This window comes from Lissotriton helveticus, chromosome 5_1 (genome assembly GCF_964261635.1).
Source record: "Lissotriton helveticus chromosome 5_1, aLisHel1.1, whole genome shotgun sequence".
Taxonomy (NCBI): Eukaryota; Metazoa; Chordata; class Amphibia; order Caudata; family Salamandridae; genus Lissotriton; species Lissotriton helveticus.
Window position 1 is genome coordinate 32120209 of NC_136065.1, and position 21206 is coordinate 32141414.

A 21206-nucleotide genomic window follows, 5' to 3' on the forward strand; every position below is an offset into this window, starting at 1 on the left:
TGATGTGGGGTCCAGAACATTTGTCTTGGAGAGCTGCTGGGGCCACTGGCTCCAACACCCACACCTTCTGTCCTGCATGGTAAACAGTTAGGACAGCCTTTTGGTCATGCCAAGCTTTTTGAAGTTCCTGGCTGGCCTCAAGGTTTTTAGATGCCTTCTCCATGTACTCTGCCATCCTGGAGCGGAGACCAAGTACATAGTCCACTATGTCAAGTTTAGGCTTTTTGAGAGGTAACTCCCATCCTTCCTTCACAAGACATAGGGGTCCTCTTACAGGATGTCCAAACAAAAGCTCAAAAGGGCTGTAACCAACCCCCTTCTGTGGGACCTCTCTGTAAGCAAACAGAAGGCAGGGTAAAAGGATGTCCCATCTTCGCCTAAGCTTTTCAGGTAACCCTTTTATCATCCCTTTGAGGGTCTTGTTGAATCTTTCAACAAGCCCATTGCATTGTGGGTGCTAGGGTGTGGTGAATTTGTAATTGACACCACATTCCTTCCACATAGCAGTCAAGTATCCTGACATGAAGTTTGCATCTCTGTCAGAGATAACCTCCCTAGGGAACCCCACTCTGGAGAAAACTCCAACCAGGGCCCTTGCCACAACAGGAGCTGTAGTGGTTCTAAGGGGAATAGCTTCTGGATACCTGGTGGCATGATCCACTACCACCAGTATAAACCTGTGCCCAGATGCTGTTGGGGGTCCATTGGTCCAACAATGTCAATCCCCACCCTTTCAAAGAGGACCCCCACCACAGGTAGTGGTATAAGGGGGGCCTTTGTTGTGCCACCTGATTTGCCACTGGCTTGGCAGGTGATACATGAACGACAAAAGTTCTTAGTGTCCTCAGACATATGGGGCCAGTGAAAGTGTGGGGCAAGCCTGTCCCAAGTCTTGTTCTGGCCTAAGTGACCTGCAAGGGGAATTTCATGGGCCAAGGTGAGAAGGAAACCTCTCAGAGACAAGGGGATGACCAGCCTCCTGGTAGCACCAGGTTTGGGGTCTCTTGCCTCAGAGTAAAGGAGTCCATCATCCCAGTACACTTTATGGGCACCTGTGGCATTCCCCGCAGCCTCAGCAGCAGCCTGCTGTCTGAGGGGTTCAAGAGAGGAACAATCTAACTGCGCCTGCCTCAAGTCTGCCCTGGAAGGGCCCACTGTCCCAAGAAACTCAACCTGTTCAGGCTCAAGCACTTCTAGGACAGTTCCTTCTGGGGTCTTGGGGTCAGTCTCCTGAGAGAGCTGATCCTCTACCTGAGGCAGGGGGGAAGGGTCAACCTTACCCCTACTGCTCTTTCTCTTGGGTAGTGTCTGGTCCATTGTTCCAGGATCCAGCACTAGTTCAGCTGGGCATTTCTTGGCCTGTGACCTAGTCACAGCAAGGACATGTGCTGACAAACCTAACATTTCCACATGAGTCCTATACTCCACATCTGACCATAAGGAGGATTCCAAATCATTGCCCAAAAGACAGTCCACTGGGAGGTCTGAACTAACAACAACCCTTTTGAGGCCTTTTACCCCTCCCCAGAAGAAGTTAACAAGTGCCATACTATCGGAGGTAGTGGCATTGCTAGCATTGGTCACCAGGTAGTCTGATCCCAGTATTACCTGGTCAGGGTCCACAAAGTTTGGTGTCACCATGGTGACACTGGCACAAGTGTCCCTGTAGGCCTGAGCCATTTTGCCATTAATCAAAGGTGTCTGCCTGTACTTGCCCAGAGTAATGGGACTTATTGTAGGGGTCATATCCATGTCCCCAGTACAAACAAGAACAGCCTGAGAAGGTGTTCTGACTAAGTCAGAGCCCGCCTCAGTTCCCATGGTTAACCCCACTATAGCCTTAGGAGGATTACTACCACTACTAACTGTACTAGGGGGTGCAGGTGCCTTAGGGGCAGTAGTGGTAGGAGTTGGGCCTTTCTTGGTGCACTCACTAAACCAGTGAGTATTACTTTTACAGTACTGGCACCATGGTTTCTTCTGACCATTGTTCTTCTTCTTTTGGGAAATCTGGGAATTCTGTGACCCACCCTCTTTGGATTGTTGGGGCCCTGTTGAAGACTTCTGGTCATTTTGCTTATTCTCATTACCCTTGGGATCTGCTTTCTTTTGGCCACCACCCTGGTTCTGGTTCTGCTGCTTGACCCTTGTCCTGACCCATCTGTCTGCCTTCTTTCCCAGTTCTTGGGGAGCGGTCAGATCTGAGTCAATAAGGTGCTGATGCAACAACTGATTTTGACAATTACTTAAGATTTGTTCTCTCATAATTAGATTATACAATCCTGTGTAATCAGTAACTTTACTTCCCAGTAACCAGCCTTCAAAAGCCTTAGTGGCACAATAAACAAAGTCAGCCCAATCCTGAGACTGAGTTTTCTGGGTGTCTCTGAACAGCAACCTGTACTGTTCAGTTGTTAAGCCAAACCCATCAATCAGTGTATTCTTCAGGACTTGGTAATTGTTAGCATCCTCAGCTCTAGTAGTGAGGAGCTTATCTCTACCTTTGCCTTCAAAGGAGAGCCACAATATAGCTGCCCACTGACTCTGGGGGATGCACTGGACAGTGCAGGCCCTCTCCAAAGCAGTCATCCATTTGTGTATGTCATCCCCTTGTTTAAAGGGGGGCACTATTTTACTCAGGTGTCTAGTATCAAAACTCCTGTCTTTATCCTTGGGGATAATGCTGCCACCAGTGGGGACTGCCCCACTCAACTGTTGCTCTCTAACAAAGGTAAGCTTCTCCTTGGCAAGTGCAAGTTCTTCCCTCTCAATCCTCAGATTGGCTTGTTTCATCCTTGCTTCATGTTCTCTTCTCTGAGGGGAAGTCATTCTCCTCTGGGGAGAAGTCTTTCTCCTCTGAGAAGAGGCATGAGAGTGCACAGATCTATTGGAGTCCCTAGAATGAGACCTATCTCTTCTAACTCCAAAGTTAGGCCTGCTTAGGGTCAGTACTGGGGGTCCCCCAGATCCTTCCCTATGTCGGTCTAAGTTGGCCCTAGTAAGTCTGCTGACTAGCTCAGGACCTTTGTCTGCCTCATCCCTAGAGACTTCCTCTTCTTCCTCCTCCTCTTCTACATCTTCTGTTTCAGGGAGATCTGGATCACCAAGGGTACCTTCTAAGGGGGGCATGCTCCCATCTGTCTGAGAAGCCTTTCTAGCATCATAAGTCTCTAACAGCCTGATTCATGTAGGCAATAGCGCTCGCAAAAGGGCCAGATTCTGAGAATCTGGCCCTTTGCGAGTGCGATTTTTGCATTTGGTATTCACAATCCCAAATGCAAAAATCGCTATGTAAGAATTCGCATATTTGCGTGGAATGGCATTTAAGGAATCTCTAATAGAGATTCCTCAAATGCTATTCATGACACAAAACAAAATAGCGATTTTGGACTTTTGGGGCCGCTATTTACCGAGAGGTCAGACCTGTCGGTAAATAGCAAAAACTCAGAAAAATGCTTTTAAAAGCATTTTTCTAAGTTGCATGTTGCACACACACATGTCCTTTGGACATGTGTGTGCGCAACACCTGTTCAAATGTGCATTTTAGGGGTGCTACAGGGCGTCCTTTGGACACCCCTGGCACCCTTAAAATCGCTATCTCATTTGCGAGTAGCAAATTGCTACTCGCAAATGAGGGATACTCCCCATTCATTCCTATGGGCCTCTTGGCCCATAGGAATGAATGGGGAGTATTTGCGAGTAGCAAATTGCTACTCGCAAATAAAGAACATGTAGGAATCGCTATTTCATTAGCAATTCCTACATGAATGCCGTTTTGCGTGTCCTCAATAGCGAATCGCTATGATTCGCTATTAGGGCCACGCAAAACGGCCTGTACATGAATCAGGCTGTATGAGACCTAACAGAAAAGGAGTGGTAGGGTTAGAACCCTGTTTCAATTTCCTGGAGGTACACAATTGTCTCATCTCCTGGAAACTGAGAGCTGCATATCTGGAAAAGACCTGTGGAGGGTCACTAGCCACAAGGGGAGTCTCTGAAGACTCTCCATGGGTAGACATGCTTCTAGTGTGGTGTAAGTGATGCACCTACCTACACTATGGGTTTACCTACTGATCCCTTGCTAAGAGTTGTAGTCAGGGTGTGCTAAGCCCTGTTACACTACAACAGCTAGTTCAGTAGAACTCAGAGTATTCTAAGTTAAGTTATATGTACCTGGGTACATATGTGATCTTTCAAATGATATTCTTAGGATACGTGCGAGGTAAAACAACAGCAAGCTCAAATCCCAACCGCTGCTCACCAATGTGAGAAGTTGGCCTGATATGTAGTGCTCACTATTCTAGTGATAACTCTGTATCATTCCAAACAACCCTTATTGATGATTGGTTGTAAGTCAACCTTATTAGACCAGCTATCCTAGTAGCGTGGACAAGAGCAGTCTTTAGGCTAAACTCTAGAGGGCGTGTTAAGCCAGCTGTTTTACCATCACATATACCCCTTGAACACCAAGTGAAAGGACACCACACAAGTTGTTATAAAAATAAAGGATATTTATTAATAACAAGTCTACCCTGAACTCTTTATGAGTCAGGGAGCTAAGCACAATACAAAACTCTTACGAAAATACTACAAGTTGCACAATTTACACAAATGCCCGAGGGGCACGAAAAACCATATACTCTAAAAGTGGAATGCGAAATACTAGCAGGTAAGTAACGCGATCCAGAGGCTTCAGGACCGCTAGGACTACCTTACTGAACCCTCAGGTTAGGAGCAGGAGGCCTAGGGAACCCGGGTGCAGAGTGGGAACTATTACACGGGATGCGGGACAAAGTCTATGGATGCTAGCAGTTTTAAAGTTACTGTTTCCGGACGAATCCGACTAGGTAGACTAAAAACGAAAAAGGATCTGGACACTAGGAGAGTGAACCTGTGCTGGAGCACCGAAATGCTCGAGTTACCTAGCCCAGGGGCTGCGGCTGCATAGGGTTCAAATGACGTCGGGAATCCTCGTTGTAGTCTATGGAGCCTGAAAGAAGATGTTGCTGGCAGGTGACCAGTGAAAAAGTTCGGTGTGATCCAAGGCTGGATCAGTGACGGAGACGACCTGAAAGCAGAGGGGACTCAGTTCTTAATCACTAGCCAGTGATTATGTGGGCACCAGGATGGCACCGGAGGAAGTCACCTCGACCAGGTGAGTGGGCGACGCTGGACTCTGCAGTCACACGGGCCTGGAGGCGTTGTCGGCGTCCAGGCTGGAGGTGCGAGCTGTCCCACGAGGGTCTCTGCTGTCGGCGATGCTGGATCCAAGATTGGAGCAACAAACCTTGGCAAAGGCAAGCCCACGCGGTGGAGTAAAAATGGCGTCTGGAGTGGACCAGGAGGGTCCAGGGCACTTCTTGTTGGACAAGAAGCAAGGGCCAGTCTAGGGGACCTAGACCAGCAGTGAAAACATCGTGGTACGTCGTCAAAAGGGTCACTAGCCAAAGGGCAAGTAACCGGACAACGTGGCAAGCAGCAAGGAAGCAGAAGGGCCCTACGCAGACCTCGTGGATGCTGGGGGGCTGGACTTCGGTGCTGGAGCTGCTTAGGGTTGGGGCTTCTCAAACCCCAGTGCACTTACTCGAGGGTCTCTCGGGGGTCGTGCTGGTGAAGCGTCGTGTAGGTCTTGAAGATGGCCGGTCCCACGGGTCTTGTCACACCCACGAATCTCAGCTGGGCTGATGATGCAGGTAGAGGTCAGAGATGGCGGGAAAACCGGGTCTCATCGAGCTGGTCAGTCTTGATCCGGAGGACGGACGTGCAGCAAACCACAAGCGCTTCGATGGTGCCTGCTGGTGCAGGGTGGCTACTCCTTAGCCACAAGGGAGAGTCTTCAGAGATGACAAGAGTTCCTTTCGTGGAAAGTAGTTCAAGTTTGAAGATGATCTAATTTGGGAAGGGGGCCTGCTCCTACCTTTATCCAAAGAAAAGGGGCTGGCACGCGACTAGGTCCTGCCCATGGGTGGGACCAGGAGGGGGGTGGTTACACCCCTCTCCTTTGTCCAGTCTCTCCCCAGCTCAGGGGCTGGGGTGCCCCTGGAACTGGTTTGAGCTGGCATATGCACAGTGAGCACTGGGGAGCCACTTGCAGTCACCTTCCTTTTAGCCCTGCCTACCTGGGATACACAAAATCCTGTCTGGGATGGTGCTGGCACCGCCCCTGACAGGAAACCCTTTGTCCAGGCCTCCGTTGCTGGAAGGACTCCCAGCAGCAGGAGGGCAGACTTGTGTCTCGGTGGCAGCATCCATTTTGTGGAGCTGCGGCTGTGTCTGACTTTAACCGGGGTTCACAGTTACATACATGTCGTGTCCCTCTAGAAGGGTGGAATGCTACCCCCGTTGCCAGAATTGGCGAGGGGCTAGTATTCCAATTCATATGACACCTTACTCAACATGTTTTGATAATGTTATACCAGAGTTAGCATTTAATCGCGAGGATTATAATGCACTTAAGAGTATATGGTATAGCGTTATCATGGAACAGCTACTAGCACTTGGTTCCGCAAGCTGCAAACGGGCTCAGCTCATGCCAGAGCACCATCTCACATAATTCTAAGCACTCTGCCTTCAGGACTGATAAGGCCTTCCATAGGAGTGACTGATAGGAATATATGTGTCCATTTTAGGTTTAGATACAGGGAACTATATCTAAAGCAAAGGGTGATTACACCACCTTGCCCCAGCTGTCGTGCAGCCAGTTGTGTCTGTTTAGATGGCTTGCCAGGGGTGGCATAATACATGCTTCATCCCCTGGTAGGCCCTGGGTACACCTATGCCCTGGATACCTAAGATATTCTGTACAGGGACTGATAAGGTGGCCAGTACCAATTGGTAAATGCACCTAAGGTACATGGTTGTTAATTTAGAGAGAGAACAGCTAGGCTGTGGGTCTGATTAGCAGGCCCACAGCCAGGGAAAGTCGTAAATCAGTGAAGCAAAAAGCAAAAATCTGGGGTGGCCATGGGATTCCAGACCCCACTCTCCTACAGAAACATTAATCAGTTTCTTATCCAAATGTTTTGGGACTTCTTGCATGCCTACCAAAGTATACAGTTGAAAGTCCTTGACTCTTTCTTCAAAGGAAATATCTTCAGTATCAGACAATCTTTTGAATCTGTTTCTGGACTGAGATCTAGGACATCTCAAATCACCTTCTCTATCATGCTAGACAGTACTTACAACAAACATATGTCCACAAAATAATCAATGAGAAAGAATAACCATCATCACTCAGTCATTAAGACATCTTGCTTGTATCCTGAGCTCATTTAAATACATAAAAAGAGTTCTGAGAGGACTCTGAAGTAGGAGCATGAGTCCCTGGGGGCCCGCAACAGGTCCCCACAAGACATTACCGCATGCCTTTCTGTGGCGGCAACGTGTTCCCGCCCACACCCTAATATGGATGGCGGTGTCACAATGATATGTCACAGGTAGTTGTGGTATAGGCTGTCGCACTACCAATCTTGGGATTGTAGTAAAGTTTGGTTGTGATTAGTATATTTCAGTGAAGTGATGGTGCCTCTCAAGGTAACGGTAACATCCCACTACCCAAGATGTCGACTTAAACTGAAATCCAAAGGGATAACGGTTATAATGAGCTAAATAAACAATTGTTGTACCTCGGCACTGAGTTATTTAGCAAAGAAGCAAGTGCTTCTATGGAAAATAATTCTCAGTCCTGACCTTCTTACAGAATCACGACTTAACCATGATCAGAAGAGAACATCTGCAATATTTGACTATTGTATATAGAACATCCAAAACATTAGTTATTTTTGCTGTTTTAATGTCGTATTTTACACAATTGTCATTGATTTAATGTCATGTTGTTAATACATATTCTGAAACACATTGTTGGAAGTTCTTCCGTGCATGGATCCCAAAAAAAACACAAAAGGCAGCCGACACGTGTTTCGTTACTACAGAGTAACTTCCTCAAGGCTGCAAACAGAAATTTACAGGGGTAAACAATCTGTATTCTGGCATCATATAAGCATCGATACTAGTCCCACAGGCTACAGAGTCAATTCTGACAGATCCCAAGCAAAGACCGAATAGTGATGTTCTCCTATAGCAAGTAATGTGCAGAGAAGGGATTCTTAAGACAACAAAAGAGAGACAAGTGAAAAACAAAAATCTTTACAAATGAGTGAACAGTGGTGACCCATATCGAAGAGCTAAGTAACATGCATGACTGGCGCGAAGAGAGGTGACACTAGAAGTGATGTGAAAGTACCTTATTTGTTATTTCCTGATTAGGATGCGATATACGCAAATTTGACGAAATTTCAAAGAAAAAACAAGAGATGGATGAACCTGCGAACCAACAAAAAGTTTCTCAGTCATAATTTTAAGCATTCCTGGTAAATGCCTAGTGATAAATTCAAAGGACAAGAAGAATTACCTTGGATGAGGGTTGTGTTGCCTCTCAATCCTATGAATCAGCTTGATACTTTGTAGAAGTGTAATCCTAAAGATGGAAATATTTAAATGTTATTAGTTTGTGACTCCCATTCCTAAAAGAGGCCCAAGAAACAAGCTTATACTAAAAGCGTTATTGACTGCAAGGAGTTACCTTTTCAAAAAACTATTCAAACTGCTGTGTATTTGCATGATCTGTCCACAGCCAATTAGTGTATGATCCAAAACAAGATAACATGGACCTCTATAGAGATACTGAATAAAGACACAAATAAAACTTGTTATTATTCTCATATATAACAATGAGAAAGTTAAAACATTGTTGAGGTCATGGAACACTGTATCAGAATAATACATTAATTTCGGTGTAGGCATGATAATCATATATTACCTGAGAATGCGGCAGCGTAGATAAGTTAACCCTCAGTGTTGAGGCGATATTACAGCTATGTGCATATCCAGATGCACATTATTAGTGATGACATCTCTAAAGGAAAGAAAGTAATCTGATTAAAGAAGATGGTGGGATTTAATATCCCACTATATCGTGGGAATAGAATGGACCAGGTTACCATCTAAATCATACTATCGGGTGGTAACGGATGTGCATGGTTTTTATCAGATACTTACTGTCGAGTTGTATCGATTTCCTGTCCCGTTAAAGCATTCACAGAAAAGTAGCCCACTATGCCGAGTATTCTGGAAAGCTGGGAACCTTGAGAAGTTCCTTAATATATTCTGAAAGGTAAAAATACGTATTGAGGGGACTGGCGCACAGCCTCTCAAATTCTGTGTCTATTAATAGTTAAAAAATGTGTCACAAAGGGTATTTGGCAAGTGAAAATGCTACCCCAGTCGGGGTTCAACTATTGTCGGCACTCGCGTTAAAAAACATTGCAACCCAGCCAAACCTAACAAGATTAGCAGTTGTATTATGTCATTCTTAGCGCATGTGACACAATTAAGTTACACTCTTAAAAAGTCAGATGAGCTAGTTTTGTCAATAAAGTGGGCGTGATACATCTAAAAATGCTTCTAAAAATTAATCAATAGCGCATGTGACACATTTAAATTACACTCGTAAAAAGTTAGATGGGCTAGTTTTATCAATAATGTGGGCATAATGCGTCTAAAAATGCTTCTAAAGGTCGATCAGTTGAGCAAACCAATGCGATATATATAACAGGAATGCTTACCAACGAGAAGTCTTTAATCGTTAGGAAAAGAGCTTGGTATGCTCCTAAATGGAGAAATAGATGCGTGTTTGCATTAGTTCTATTGGTGAAAGATTGGTCTATTAAAGAAACAGTTATATCCTCGGGAACTGAAAATAACAGAAACCGAGTCACACAGTTATATTCGCATTTACTTTAAAAGCTGCCCCACGTCTCAGAAATCCCTGCCGTCTAAAGGAAGTATCGTTGGACAACCGCGCCCGGCGTCCTACTCCCATTTATACTGGCCAAAATTCATAGAAATTAAAGACGGATACAAATGTAGAGAGATACGAGTAAAAAACTCGCAGCTGGGATTGATGGGCGCACATTTGCCAAAACAGCGATGTAGGGTGTGGTTTGGGGTGGCAAGCTTAAAGTTGAATCTGGCCTATTTACAGACAAATGGGCTGGGGAACATTAAGCAGCAGTTGACTTTTGTGGTCTACCTTCATTTTGAGGGATTCCTGCCCATGAGGATGTGTTCTTATTCATGGGATTTGTTCCTTGACTACCAACAGGGGTCAAGCCATCCACATTCACATCAGTACTTGTATGACCCTTAGAGATCCCAACCAGTGTCATACTTTGCCCCAGGCAGTCTCGATTAGCAGCGTCCCCACTTCTGTTTTTACACATTTGTTTATATAGGCCAGATCTTAGTTCGGTTTGGGGAACACAGATGTTTAGAATTTTGCTCTCTATACATGATAACCGATTTTCAATGTCAGCCAATTTAGCTAAAATAGGTTGTAAATGTGCTTTCATCACTCCTTCTAGCTTAGTCCAGAAGGATTCTTCATTATCCTGATGTATAGCCGGTATCGTCTGTGTGGATGTTATATCTATCGGGAGTGAATCACAACTTAACTCAGGTACTTCCTTAGATGTTGTCTCAACGGTCTCTTGTAAGCCCGTCTTTCATTTAGATGTATACTGTTTACATGATCTTTTATTTGTCTGACCCTTTTGTTTTTTGCCCATTGGTACGGGGCAATTTCCACTTATCTGTTTTGATTTCTGTGCCCTTGTTACTACAGCAGGTGTATCTTTTATAATTGGAGAATCCAGGATTTCTTGGATTTCTTGGGTACTCAAGGAATCTAACAACAACGGGGAGCACCCATTTAGATGTGGACTTTCTTCCGTCTGTCCCTCATCTGGATTTGTACTAATGGTAACACAGCGATTCTGAAGTAAGTGTGAATCTAGAGACAGCCTACGTTCAGTCAGCTTAATATCGTTTATTATTACCGACTCGGCTCTAACTAAAAAAGCGTCTAGTGTGCCTACCACACCTTTCCCTCTAGCTTCCTTTGGTTCCTTTTGTTTTGACATTACTAACACTACTTCACAAAACACAAAAACTATCGAATAGTAGATCAAAAACAATACCTATATATTAAGCAATGTACACAATTGTCACTCAGCAAGCAATGTCCAACATCCACCACACTACAGGCGGGAATATAATATCCAGTCCACAATATGATTTAAATTTGGTTTTAGTTTTAGGGCCATAGTCTTACTTCATCAGGGATGTCAGATGTTAATGCCGTGGCCCAGCCCGGCCTCGTTTGGCCCCTGACGGCCACAGACGGCCCGCCCTTTGCCCAGGCTTAGCCCGGCGATGCCCGCGAGCATCCCGCGATGCGGGAGGGCAGCCTCTCTTTTCTCCCGCACTGCGCGCGGAAGTGGACGTGGGTGTGGTCCGCATTCGCCCGCAAGGAGACCTGGGAGCTATAGTCTCCCCCCTCGGCGGCCACAAAGATGGTACAGGTGGTGGCGGCAGGGAAGACCATCAGCAGGTAGCCCCAGCAGCAGGTCAGTAGCGATGCGACGTAAGAATGCCCCCAACAGGTTGTGTGTCTGAGCTTCCCAATAGGTAAGTAAATGATGTATTACCAGCCTCCAATAGTGCAGCTGACTGGGCAAAGCGGTAGTCAGCGCACGATGGCCATCTGTTTCCGATCCACTCCGACCTCTTCTTCCGGTCGAAAATAGCGTGATATCATTGCCAGTTCTCTCCTTGTGCTAAGACAATATTTGCTTCCCTTGGCCGGGCTCACAATCACACTTGGCAACGAGCGCAAGCTAACTTGGCCTCCCAGAGACTGGCGAGCTGTTTTCGGGGTTCTGTGCTCTCCGCCATTACCGCTTCATCTAAACAACAGTCTTTCCCTCAGGGACGGAGTCTCGCACACCTGAGCCACGGAGAGCGATCAGTCAATGAAGTGAGTAATTGTGTCACATGCGCCAAGAATGACATAATACAACCGCTAAACTTGTTAGGTTTGGCTGGGTCGCAATGTTTTTTAACGCGAGTGCCGACAATAGTTGAATCCCGACTGGGGTAGCATTTTCACTTGCCAAATACCCTTTGGGACACATTCTTTTTATCTATTAATAGACGTATAATTTGAGAGGCTGTGTGCCTGTCCGCTCAATACATATTTTTACCTTTCAGATTATATTTAGGAACTTATCAAGGTTCCCAGCTTTCCACAATACTCGGCATAGTGGGCTACTTTTCTGTGAATGCTTTAACAGGACTGGAAATCTATACAACTCGACAGTAAGTATCTGAACAAAAACGTACAAATCCGTTACCATCCGATAGTATGATTTAGAGGGTAACCTGGTCCATGATATTCCCACGAAATAGTGGAATATTAATTCCCACCATCTTCTTTAATCAGATTACCTTCTTTCCTATAGAGATGTCATCACTAATAGTGTGCATCTGGATATGCACATAGCTGTAATATCGCCTCGACACTGAGGATTAACTTATCTGTGCTGCCGCATTCTCAGGTAATATATGATTATCATGCCTACACCGAAATTAATGTATAATTATGATACAGTGTGCCATGGCCTCAACAATGTTTTAACTTTCTCATTGTTATATATTAGAATAATAACAAGTTTTATTTGTGTCTTTATTCAGTATCTCTATACAGGTCCATCTTATCTTGTTTTGGATCATACACTAATTGGCTGTGGACAAATCACGCAAATACACAGTAGTTTGAATATTTTTTGAAAAGGTAACTCCTTGCAGTCAATAACGCTTTTAGTATAAGCTTGTTTCTTGGGCCTCATTTAGAAATGGGAGTCCCAAACCAATAACATTTAAATATTTCCATCTTTAGGATTACACTTCTACAAAGTATAAAGCTGATTTATAGGATTGAGAGGCCACACAACCCTCATCCAAGGGAATTTTTCTTGTCCTTTGAATTTATCACTAGGCATTACCAGGAATGCTTAAAATTATGACTAAGAAACTTTTCGTTGGTTCGCAGGTTCATCAATCTTTTGTTTTTTCTTTGAAAATTCGTAAAAATTGCGTATATCGCATCCTAATCAGAAAATAACAAATAAGGTACTTTCACATCACTTCTAGTATCACCTCTCTTCGCGCCAGTCATGCATGTTACTTAGCTCTTCTATATGCGTCACCACTGTTCACTCATTTGTAAAGATTTTTGTTTTTCACTTGTCTCACTTTTGTTGTCTTAAGAATCCCTTCTCTGCACATTACTTGCTATAGGAGAACATCACTATTCGGTCTTTGCTTGGGATCTGTCAGAATTGACTCTGTAGCCTGTGGCACTAGTATCAATGCTTATATGATGCCAGAATACAGATTGCTTACCACTGTAAATTTCTGTTTGCAGCCTTGAGGAAGTTACTCTGTAGTAACGAAACACGTGTCGGCTGCCTTTTGTTTTCTTTTTGGGATCCATGCATGAAAGAACTTCTAACAACATGCTTCAGAATATGTATTAACTGTTGTGAATCTATCTAGGACTCTAATTAGATATCCCCGATTCATGCCCTTATGTGGTTATACCAAAACATATCCTTATAAAGGCATAAAAATCAAGTCCATATTTAGTAATAGCCAATGCAGTCCAAATACGGCAAGGCTACTCCCATAGACTCCTAGAAAGTACAACGTATTCTTTAAACAAACCAAGCCTCCAGCAGCCCGGGAAATCCCCCTGCTTTTGTTTTGATTTGAACAAGAACTCCTGGAGTCCAGAAAGAACTGTTAGTTCTTAGTGACGTCTTATGTCCAACCTTACATCAAACTCGGCACCTTTCAGGTATAAATATACCAACGTTGCCTTAAGCAAACACACAGTGGTTTGGAGCAGAGCGGCTATCTAGTTGCCTGACGCCCAGCTGATGCGAGTACCGACAGAAGCCGACCCTCCCATTTGACGCACTGAGAGAGAAGCTGTCTTTTCTCCAGCCGAGAAATTCCAGCTCTGGTGTTTCCAGTCATCCTTGCGGGTTGCTGGGAGATCGAGTCCCGAGAGAGAGATACAAGACCTCCTTCATTCTAGAACCAAGGTACGGAGCTGACTAAAACCTTGAGAGAATTCTTGACAAAACCAACTTAACTTAAACTGCAACTTACTTACTCTTTCCCACGTATTAGGCTCAGGTCAGGTACACCGGGGTAGACGTATCTTAGAAGCACCAGTTGAGTACGTTTAGCCAATGATTTTATGTATGTATATATTTTATGCGTTTTAAAGTATCATATGGCTCAGAAACCATATCAATGCTTTTACAGTATTATTTCATAATACTCCTTTTACTGTACGCACTTTACTTTTTTTTTTTCTTTTTTTTTTGCAGAGTTTTATATTGCGCGAACTAGACCCGAACCGAATCAGGTATCAGAGCGCTTTACATATTTTTCCAGTTACGTTACATTTTTACGTTTTCCAGTTACTTTCATTTTAGGCACGGGGAGATTAAGTGATTTGCCCAGAATCATAGGAGGTTTTGGCGTCGTTACCGAGACTCGAACCCAGTTCCTCCAGGTCCGAGGTCGGGCGCCCTAGCCGTTAGGCCAACTCCTCTCCGCGGTAATTCATTTCTCTTGCATGAGAAAGAAGACTGCTCAATAAATAACACCTTTTATTGAATACGCCCGTCTCTCTATTTCTCTGCACTCCTGGTGAAATTAAGCATGCATGATTGACTGAGTGAAATAGTTGTCTATTGTTTTCACACGACTCTAGAGATATAATCTTTATTCTGAGGGAGCAAAGTTGTCAAGTTTATGCGGTTGTCAGAAACTAATCCCTTCTTGTCTAATCAGGAAAGTTAACTCTTTCCTGAACATTCGAGAAAGTTTCTAGTGACCTCTGAGCTAGCTGGCAAACCTAATTAAGTCTAACATAGCCAGTAGAGACCTAGATGACCTCAGTCCTACGTCTAAACTGCTGTTTATGTTATTTCAATGCGCAGAGCCTATTGGGAATATAGGAACAACACTACATAACAACATGACGTTACATCAATGACAATTGTGTAAAATACCACATTAAAACAGCAAAAATACCTAATGTTTTGGATGTTCTCTATACAATAGTCAAATATTGGATATGCTCTCTTCTGATCGTGGTTAAGTCGTGATTCTGTAAGAAGGTCAGGACTGAGAATTATTTTCCATAGAAGCACTTGCTTCTTTGCTAAATAACTGAGTGCCGAGGTACAACAATTGTTTAGTTATGGATGGCGGTGTCTAACAGACACGCCACCATATGAAACTCCTTTCCGCCCGGTCAACTCGTTGACGGGGCGGAAAAGCGGCGGTCCCCCCGCCATATTAATTTGGCGGGGGAGAAATGGGTGACGGGCGGAGAAGGATGTCGGGTGGATCGCCACCGCCCACATGGCGGTGGCGATCCGCCCGACATCCTAATGGGGCCCTTAGTGCCAGGTATTCAGTTTTCGCATAGGAGTACTGGAACAGCGTGTGGGCGTGGGGGTTTCCTGGGATTGACATCCCAGTACTAAGTTGTAAGTGCTGTGAAGAAAGGAAGGGTTGAAAAGTGCTATGAATAATCCAACCCCAGCCAGGAGAGAAGTGGAGGTACAGCGGTACATATTGGAGCACATTCTGCTAATGTATCATGCATGGTATAATAATTTATAGAGGGCACGCCCTCAACAATTACAGTGTATAACTAAAACACTAGAAATAACTTTACTGTAAACTCGGTTTCGATTGGGAAAGAGTAGGTCTTCGTTGCCTTTCACAAGTGCAATTATCTGTTTTAAAGACACCATTAGGAAATCTAACACAAATATGACACAGCTATGAGCCTTTCACCTCCAGAAAAACAAGGTGTGCCAGCCTCCTCTAGCCATGGATGTGACCCCTAAGTAGTGTGGAATGAACTTAGAAGTTAGTGCAAGCTGTCCAAGCCTCCACTAGCCATGGATTTGACCCCTAAGTAGTGTGGAATGAACTTAGAAGTTAGTACAAGCTGTCCAAGCCTCCACTAGCCATGGATTTGACCCCTAGGTAGTGTGGAATGAATGAATGAAAGGAGACTTATGCCGCGCTACTTATCCCAAGGGCATCAAGGCGCCAAACAGGTCATAAAAAGTGTAATTCCAAAGTGCACCATTACAAGAAAGCCTCACTAAAAAACCAGGTCTTCAAAGCCTTACGGAAAAGCACAGGTGAAGGTTGCCCTACAACATCAGGAGGAAGCGAATTCCATAGTTTAGGAGCCAAGACAGAAAAGGCTCTACTGCCCCATGTTGCTTTTGTCAATCTGGGAAACAGGAGGAGATTTTTATTAAATGAACGGAGAACTCTAGTGGGGGTGTAGGAGTGGAGGAGGGACCTAAGATCCTGTGGACCAGTGCCATGGACAGCTCCATGCACCAGACAAAGTATCCTAAAGGAAATCCTAGACTGGATGGGCAAGTTTTTTCTCGCCAAAGATGCAGAGGCCAATCTGGGAGGACAAAGGACCATCTTAGCTGCCGCATTCTGGACTATCTGCAAGTGATGGATAAGACTCCTATTAATACCCACATATAATGCATTGCAGTAGTCTAGCCTTGAAGAGACAAGTGCCACGGCAGCTTGCTTCCGGGCATTGGGGGAAAGATAATGAGCGATCTTTGGAAGGATTCGAATAATGCCGCAGGAGGTGAAAACAGTCCTGCTAACCTGGCGGTTGAATGAAAGCGAGGTATCTATTAGAACCCCTAGATTTCTGGCAAAGTGACAGGGAAGGGGGCAGTCCGCAAGGGAGTCTGGCCACCAATCCTTAGACCAGATGTCCTGATTACCCCCGAAAATCAAGACCTCCGTCTTCTCCCCGTTTAACTTCAGGAAGTTCTGGATCATCCATTTTGATACCGCCTCCATACAATTCCTGAAGTTCAGGGCAGAGTCCTTCAAAGGCTGGGTAAGAGAAACCATGATTTGGGTGTCGTCGGCATACGACAACACCTCAAGCCCAAAAGATCTCACAACCCTTGCAAGAGGGGCCACATAGATGTTGAACAGTGTGGGGCTTAAAGCGGAGCCCTGGGGGAACCCACATTGCACAGGTTTAGGTAGAGAGAGGAACTCGCCCAGCTTCACTCTTTGTTCTCTTTGGCTGAGAAAGGAGGCCAAGAGGCTTAAGGCTGTACCCTTGACTCATATCTCCCTAAGGTGAGTAACCAAGATGGAGGGAGACAGGGTATGGAAGGCCGCCGTGAGGTCAAACAGGACCAAAAGAGTGGTATAGCCCTTGTCAACCTTCAAGCGGATGTTAATAATGACCATGGTGAGAGCAGATTCAGTGCTATGTGATTTTCTAAAGTCGTGTTGCGAGGCATCTAGAAGAGAGGAGTCATCCAAAAAAGAACTAAGGTGGCGAATGACTAGGAATTAGCACCAGGGGCGTAACACAGGCCCCCACATCCCCCGAGGTGCGGGGGGACCTCTAGCTCCAAGGGGCCCCTTTGGCACTGTACTCTGGCCGGAGAGCTCTTGATTGAGCCCGGAGGGGGCCCCTCTAAGTACCGTGCAGGGAGGACCCCTCACTTTTCGTTACGCCAGTGATTTGCGCAAGCTGTCAGCCTCCACTAGCCATGGATTTGACCTCTAGGTGATTTGGAATGACTTTAGAAGTTAGCGCAAGCTGTCCCAGCCTCCACTAGCAATGGATTTGACCCCTAGGTAGTGTGGAGTGACTTGGAATCAGCGCAATCTGTCCCAGTCTCCACTAGCCATTGATTTTACCACTAGGTGGTGTGGAATTACTAGGAATTAGCACAAGGTGTCCCAGCCTCCACTAGCCATGGATTTGACCTCTAGGTAGTGTGGAATGAATAGTACTTAGCGCAAGCTGTCCCAGCCTCCACTGCCATTGATTTGACCCCTAGGTAGTGTGGAATGACTTGGAATCAGCGCAATCTGTCCCAGTCTCCACTAGCCATGGATTTTACCACTAGGTGGTGTGGAATTACTAGGAATTAGCGCAAGGTGTCCCAGCCTCCACTAGCCATGGATTTGACCTCTAGGTAGTGTGGAATGAATAGTACTTAGCGCAAGCTGTCCCAGCCTCCACTGCCATGGATTTGACCCCTAGGTGGTGTGGAATGACCTTAGAAGTTAGTACAAGCTGTCCCAGCCTCCACTAGCCATGGATTTGACAACAAGGTAGTGTGGAATGACTAGGAATTAGCGGGAGGTGACCCAGCCTCCACTAGCCACGAATTTGACCCTAGGTGTTGTGGAATGTCTTTAGGAATTAGCACTAGCTGTCCCAGCCTCCACTAGCCATGCATTTGACCCCTAGGTGGTGTGGAATGACCTTAGAAGTCAGTGCAAGCTGTCCCAGTCTCCACTGGCCATGGAATTGACCCCTAGGTAGTGTGGAATGAATAGTAATTAGCGCAAGGTGTCCCAGCCTTCACTCGCAATGGATTTGACCCTAGGTGGTGTGGAAAGACCTTAGAAGTTAGTGCAAGGTGTTGCAGCCTCCTCTAGCCATGGATTTAACCCCTAGGTGGTGTGGAATGACCTTAGAAGTTCGTGCAATGTGTCACAGCCCTCACTAGCCATGGATGTGGCCCCTAGGTGGTGTGGAATGACATTAAAAGTTAGTGCAAGGTGTCGCAGCCTTCGCTAGCCATGGATTTGACCCCTAGGTGGTGTGGAATGACCCTAGAAGTTAGTGCAATTTGTCCCAGCCTCCACTAGCCATGGATTTGGCCCCTAGGTGGTGTGGAATGACATTAGAAGTTAGTGCAAGGTGTTGCAGCCTCCGCTAGCCATGGATTTGACCCCTAGGTGGTGTGGAATGACCTTAGAAGTTAGTGCAAGGTGTTGCAGCCTCCACTAGCCATGGATTTGGCCCCTAGGTGGTGTGGAATGACATTAGAAGTTAGTGCAAGGTGTCGCAGCCTTCGCTAGCCATGGATTTGACCCCTAGGTGGTGTGGAATGACCCTAGAAGTTAGTGCAAGGTGTCGCAGCCTCCACTAGCCTCGGATTTGGCCCCTAGGTGGTGCTGAATGAACTTAGAAGTTAGTTCAAGGTGTCGCAGCCTCCACTAGTCATGAATTTGGCCCTTAGGTGGTGTGGAATGACTAGTAATTAGTGGGAGGTGTCACAGCCTCCTCTAGCCATGGATTTGGCCCCTAGGTGGTGTGGAATGACATTAGAAGTTAGTGCAAGGTGTCGCAGCCTCCGCTAGCCATGGCTTTGACCCCTAGGTGGTGTGGAATGACCTTAGAAGTTAGTGCAAGGTGTCCCAGCCTCCACTAGCCATTGATTTGGCCCCTAGGTGGTGTGGAATAACCTTGGAAGTTAGTGCAATGTGTCCCAGCCTCCACTAGCCATGGATTTGGCCCCTAGGTGGTGTGGAATGACATTAGAAGTTAGTGCAAGGTGTCGCAGCCTCCGCTAGCCATGGATTTGACCCCTAGGTGATGTGGAATGACCTTAGAAGTTAGTGCAAGGTGTTGCAGCCTCCACTAGCCATGGATTTGGCTCCTAGGTGATGTGGAATGACATTAGAAGTTAGTGCAAGGTGTCGCAGCCTCCGCTAGCCATGGCTTTGACCCCTAGGTGGTGTGGAATGACCTTAGAAGTTAGTGCAAGGTGTCCCAGCCTCCACTAGCCATTGATTTGGCCCCTAGGTGGTGTGGAATAACCTTGGAAGTTAGTGCAAGGTGTCCCAGACTCCACTAGCCATGGATTTGGCCCCTAGGTGGTGTGGAATGACATTAGAAGTTAGTGCAAGGTGTCCCAGCCTCCACTAGCCATTGATTTGGCCCCTAGGTGGTGTGGAATAACCTTGGAAGTTAGTGCAAGGTGTCCCAGACTCCACTAGCCATGGATTTGGCCCCTAGGTGGTGTGGAATGACATTAGAAGTTAGTGCAAGGTGTCCCAGACTCCACTAGTTATGGATTTGGCCCCTAGGTGGTGTGGAATGACATTAGAAGTTAGTGCAAGGTGTCCCAGCCTCCGCTAGCCATTGATTTGGCCCCTAGGTGGTGTGGAATAACCTTGGAAGTTAGTGCAAGGTGTCCCAGACTCCACTAGCCATGGATTTGGCCCCTAGGTGGTGTGGAATGACATTAGAAGTTAGTGCAAGGTGTCGCAGCCTCCACTAGTTATGGATTTGGCCCTTAGGTGGTGTGGAATGACTAGTAATTAGTGTGAGGTGTCGCAGCCTCCTCTTGCCATGGATTTGGCCCCTAGGTGGTGTGGAATGTCTTTAGGAATTAGCGTGAGGTGTCCCAGCATCCACTAGGCACGGATTTGACCCTAGGTGGTGTGGAATGTCTAGCATTTAGCGCACAGAAACACCTCACCAGTTTGGCTTATCTAAAAATGTGGTTGACTGTCTCATTTAAGTGGCTGGTGATTACTAGGGATGGTAACGGAGTTTCCTCTCTTTGCTGTTTGGGAAGCCCTCCGCCCCTCATCTTTTACAAAGAATGTGCCTCAAAGGGGAGCGAGGCCACTTGCTTCACCCCCTACAGTTGTGGGAACAGTATTTGTATGATTCCACTGGTGAAGGGGAAACACCAGTGGAACATCTTGTGCAATGAGAAGTAAAGAATCAAAATTGCTGTAATTATGAAAGAAAAACAAACTAACCCAATGTGCCAGACACCTACAGCCATCGGATAGTAGAAGTACTGTCCCCTGAATGTTGTACGTCATCGGAATACTGTTTTAGTACTGTGCTAAATAACCGTCTTCTTAGAATACCGCCATGACCACGCTAACACAGTATTTTTGTCAGAAGCTGGATTTAATCGAGCAGAGCTTGGTGGCCTGGGTCATCTCATGCCTTCTGCCTGTGATTGACAGGTTGAGCCTTGTCGGAGGGACACCAACGCCTCTACCATTAAAAGAAACCCTAGCAAATGCCTAGCACGCTTCTATTGTGCCTCCCTGGGCACCGCATCATATCACGAGGTGTGGTTTTACACACGTGTCTGCGGTTCTATTGGTGATTTGGTTATTTGACTAGCACATGTTAGGAGTGGTGCAGCTCACTGTGCTATCACCATTCCTGTCACATTTGCACACTCCTCCGTGGGCGTAGAAAGCGCCGCTGTTCAATCCCACTGTAATACCAGTAACGCTTCCAATCTGCGAGAGAGGCCTGTGTTCAAGCACGTGCTTTAAACTGAACGTGCAGTCATGCGCAGTGCGGGTTCAGGGGCGCGGCGCGGGGGTCCAGGGCAGTGTCTGCAACTCTTTGGTGAGGGGCAGAACCCCAA